Genomic DNA, 5,376 nt, shown 5'->3' on the forward strand with positions numbered 1-5,376 from the left:
TGCGGGGAGTGGTGGTGGCACTGATTATACAGCTCTGCGGGGAAAGGGTGGTGGCTCTGATCATACAGCTCTGCGGGGTGGAGGTGGTATTTCTGATCATACAGCTCTGCGGGGTGGAGGTGGTGGCACTGATTAGATAGCTCTGCGGGGAGGAAGTGGTGGCTCTGATCATACAGCTCTGCGGGGGAGAAGGTGGTGGCACTGATCATACAGCTCTGCGGGGAGGAGGAGGTGGCACTGATCATACAGCTCTGCGGGGAGTAGGTGGTGGCTCTGATCATACAGCTCTGCGGGGAGAGGGTGGTGGCACTGATCATACAGCTCTGCGGGGAGGAGGTGATGGCTCTGAACCTACAGCTCTGCGGGGAGAATGTGGTGGCTCTGATCATACAGCTCTGCGGGGAGAAGGTGGTGGCACTGATCATACAGCTCTGCGGGGAGGAGGTGATTTCTCTGATCATACAGCTCTGCAGGGAGGAGGTCGTGGCTCTGATCATACAGCTCTGCGGGGAGGAGGTGGTGGCTCTGATCATACAGCTCTGCGGGGAGGAGGAGGTGGCACTGATCATACAGCTGTGCGGGGAGGTGGTGGCACTGATCATACAGCTCTGCGGGGAGGAGGTGGTGGCACTGATCATACAGCTGTGCGGGGAGGAGGTGGTGGCACTGATCATACAGCTCTGCGGGGAGGAGGTGGTGGCTCTGATCATACAGCTCTGCGGGGAGGAGGTGGTGGCACTGATCATACAGCTGTGCGGGGAGGAGGTGATTCCTCTGATCATACAGCTCTGCAGGGAGGAGGTGGTGGCTCTGAACATACAGCTCTGCGGGGAGGAGGTGGTGGCACTGATCATACAGCTCTGCGGGGAGGAGGTGGTGGCACTGATCATACAGCTCTGCGGGGAGGAGGTGGTGGCACTGATCATACAGCTCTGCGGGGAGGAGGTGATTTCTCTGATCATACAGCTCTGCAGGGAGGAGGTGGTGGCTCTGATCATACAGCTCTGCGGGGAGGAGGTGGTGGCTCTGATCATGCAGCTCTGCGGGGAGGAGGTGGTGGCACTGATCATACAGCTGTGCGGGGAGGAGGTGGTGGCACTGATCATACAGCTGTGCGGGGAGGAGGTGGTGGCACTGATCATACAGCTCTGCGGGGAGGAGGTGGTGGCTCTGATCATACAGCTCTGCGGGGAGGAGGTGGTGGCACTGATCATACAGCTGTGCGGGGAGGAGGTGATTCCTCTGATCATACAGCTCTGCAGGGAGGAGGTGGTGGCTCTGAACATACAGCTCTGCGGGGAGGAGGTGGTGGCACTGATCATACAGCTCTGCGGGGAGGAGGTGGTGGCACTGATCATACAGCTCTGCGGGGAGGAGGTGGTGGCACTGATCATACAGCTCTGCGGGGAGGAGGTGATTTCTCTGATCATACAGCCCTGCAGGGAGGAGGTCGTGGCTCTGATCATACAGCTCTGCGGGGAGGAGGTGGTGGCTCTGATCATACAGCTCTGCGGGGAGGAGGAGGTGGCACTGATCATACAGCTGTGCGGGGAGGTGGTGGCACTGATCATACAGCTCTGCGGGGAGAGGTGGTGGCACTGATCATACAGCTCTGCGGGAGAGGGTGGTGGCACTGATCATACAGCTCTGCGGGAGAGGTTGGTGGCACTGATCATACAGCTCTGCGGGGAGTGGTGGTGGCACTGATTATACAGCTCTGCGGGGAAAGGGTGGTGGCTCTGATCATACAGCTCTGCGGGGTGGAGGTGGTATTTCTGATCATACAGCTCTGCGGGGTGGAGGTGGTGGCACTGATTAGATGGCTCTGCGGGGAGGAAGTGGTGGCTCTGATCATACAGCTCTGCGGGGGAGAAGGTGGTGGCACTGATCATACAGCTCTGCGGGGTGGAGGTGATTTCTCTGATCATACAGCTCTGCGGGGAGGAGGTGGTGGCAATTATCATACAGCTCTGCGGGGAGAAGGTGGTGGTTCTGATCATACAGCTCTGCGGGGAGGAGAAGGTGTTGGCACTGATCATACAGCTCTGCGGGGAGAAGGTGGTGGTTCTGATCATACAGCTCTGCGGGGAGGAGAAGGTGGTGGCACTGATCGTACAGCTCTGCGGGGAGGAGGTGGTGGCACTGATCATACAGCTCTGCAGGGAGGAGGTGGTGGCATTGATCATACAGCTCTGCGGGGAGAAGGTGTTGGCACTGATCATACAGCTCTCCGGGAGGAGGTGATTTCTCTGATCATACAGCTCTGCGAGGAGGAGGTGGTGGATCTGATCATACAGCTCTGCGGGGAGAGGGTGGTGGCACTGATCATACAGCTCTGCGGGGAGGAGGTGATGGCTCTGATCCTACAGCTCTGCGGGGAGAATGTGGTGGCACTGATCATACAGCTCTGCGGAGAGGAGGTGGTGGCACTGATCATACAGCTCTGCGGGGAGAAGGTTTTGGCACTGATCATACAGCTCTGCGGGGAGAAGGTGGTGGCACTGATCATACGGCTGTGCGCGGAGGAGATGATTTCTCTGATCATACAGCTCTGCAGGGAGGAGGAGGTGGTGGCACTGATCATACAGCTCTGCAGGGAGGAGATGGTGGCACTGATCATACAGCTCTGCGGGGAGAAGGTGTTGGCACTGATCATACAGCTCTGGGGGGAGAAGGTGGTGGCACTGATCATACAGCTCTGCGGGGAGGAGGTGGTGGCAATGATCATACAGCTCTGCGGGGAGAAGGTGGTGGCTCTGATCATACAGCTCTGCGGGGAGGAGAAGGTGTTGGCACTGATCATACAGCTCTGCGGGGAGAAGGTGGTGGCTCTGATCATACGGCTCTGCGCGGAGGAGGTGATTTCTCTGATCATACAGCTCTGCAGGGAGGAGGAGGTGGTGGCTCTGATCATACAGCTCTGCGGGGAGAAGGTGGTGGCTCTGATCATACAGCTCTGCGGGGAGGAGAAGGTGGTGGCACTGATCATACAGCTCTGCGGGGAGGAGGTGGTGGCTCTGATCATACAGCTCTGCGGGGAGGAGGTGGTGGCACTGATCATACAGCTGTGAGGGGAGGAGGTGATTTCTCTGATCATACGGCTCTGCGCGGAGGAGGTGATTTCTCTGATCATACAGCTCTGCAGGGAGGAGGAGGTTATGGCTCTGATCATACAGCTCTGAGGGGAGTAGGTGGTGGCACTGATCATACAGCTCTGCGGGGAGAGGGTGGTGGCACTGATCCTACAGCTCTGCGGGGAGGAGGTGATGGCTCTGATCCTACAGCTCTGCGGGGAGAATGTGGTGGCTCTGATCATACAGCTCTGCGGGGAGAAGATGGTGGCACTGATCATACAGCTCTCCGGGGAGGAGGTGATTTCTCTGATCATACAGCTCTGCAGGGAGGAGGTGGTGGCTCTGATCATACAGCTCTGCGGGGAGGAGGTGGTGGCTCTGATCATGCAGCTCTGCGGGGAGGAGGTGGTGGCACTGATCATACAGCTGTGCGGGGAGGAGGTGGTGGCACTGATCATACAGCTCTGCGGGGAGGAGGTGGTGGCTCTAATCATACAGCTCTGCGGGGAGGAGGTGGTGGCACTGATCATGCAGCTGTGCGGGGAGGAGGTGATTTCTCTGATCATACAGCTCTGCAGGGAGGAGGTGGTGGCTCTGATCATACAGCTCTGCGGGGAGGAGGTGGTGGCTCTGATCATACAGCTCTGCGGGGAGGAGGAGGTGGCACTGATCATACAGCTCTGCGGGGAGTAGGTGGTGGCTCTGATCATACAGCTCTACGGGGAGAGGGTGGTGGCACTGATCATACAGCTCTGCGGGGAGGAGGTGATTTCTCTGATCATACAGCTCTGCAGGGAGCAGGTGGTGGCTCTGATCATACAGCTCTGCGGGGAGGAGGTGGTGGCTCTGATCATACAGCTCTGCGGGGAGGAGGAGGTGGCACTGATCATACAGCTCTGCGGGGAGGAGGTGGTGGCACTGATCATACAGCTCTGCGGGGAGGAGGTGGTGGCACTGATCATACAGCTCTGCGGGGAGGAGGTGGTGGCACTGATCATACAGCTCTGCGGGGAGGAGGAGGTGGCACTGATCACACAGCTCTGCGGGGAGGAGGTGGTGGCACTGATCATACAGCTCTGCGGGGAGGAGGTGGTGGCACTGATCATACAGCTCTGCGGGGAGAGGGTGGTGGTACTGATCATACAGTTCTGCGTGGAGGAGGAGGTGGCACTGATCATACAGCTCTGCGGGGAGAAAGTGGTGGCACTGATCATACAGCTCTGCAGGGAGAGGGTGGTGGCACTGATCATACAGCTCTGCGGGGAGAGGTGGTGGCACTGATCATACAGCTCTGCGGGAGAGGATGGTGGCACTGATCATACAGCTCTGCGGGGAGAGGGTGGTGGCTCTGATCATACAGCTCTGCGGGGAGGAAGTGGTGGCTCTGATCATACAGCTCTGCGGGGTGGAGGTGATTTCTCTGATCATACAGCTCTGCGGGGTGGAGGTGGTGGCACTGATTATATAGCTCTGCGGGGAGGAAGTGGTGGCTCTGATCATACAGCTCTGCGGGGGAGAAGGTGGTGGCACTGATCATACAGCTCTGCGGGGTGGAGGTGATTTCTCTGATCATACAGCTCTGCAGGGAGGAGTAGGTGGTGGCACTGATGATACAGCTCTGCGGGGAGGAGGTGGTGGCACTGATCATACAGCTCTGCGGGAGAGGGTGGTGGCACTGATCATACAGCTCTGCGGGGAGTGGTGGTGGCACTGATCATACAGCTCTGCGGGGAGAAGGTGGTGGCTCTGATCATACGGCTCTGCGCGGAGGAGGTGATTTCTCTGATCATACAGCTCTGCAAGGAGGAGGAGGTGGTGGCTCTGATCATACAGCTCTGCGGGGAGAAGGTGGTGGCTCTGATCATACAGCTCTGCGGGGAGGAGAAGGTGGTGGCACTGATCGTACAGCTCTGCGGGGAGGAGGTGGTGGCACTGATCATACAGCTCTGCAGGGAGGAGGTGGTGGCACTGATCATACAGCTCTGCGGGGAGGAGGAGGTGGCACTGATCACACAGCTCTGCGGGGAGGAGGTGGTGGCACTGATCATACAGCTCTGCGGGGAGGAGGTGGTGTCACTGATCATACAGCTCTGCGGGGAGAGGGTGGTGGTACTGATCATACAGTTCTGCGTGGAGGAGGAGGTGGCACTGATCATACAGCTCTGCGGGGAGAAAGTGGTGGCACTGATCATACAGCTCTGCAGGGAGAGGGTGGTGGCACTGATCATACAGCTCTGCGGGGAGAAGTGGTGGCACTGATCATACAGCTCTGCGGGAGAGGATGGTGGCACTGATCATACAG

Source organism: Ranitomeya imitator, unplaced genomic scaffold, assembly GCF_032444005.1.
Source record: "Ranitomeya imitator isolate aRanImi1 unplaced genomic scaffold, aRanImi1.pri SCAFFOLD_325, whole genome shotgun sequence".
NCBI lineage: Eukaryota > Metazoa > Chordata > Amphibia > Anura > Dendrobatidae > Ranitomeya > Ranitomeya imitator.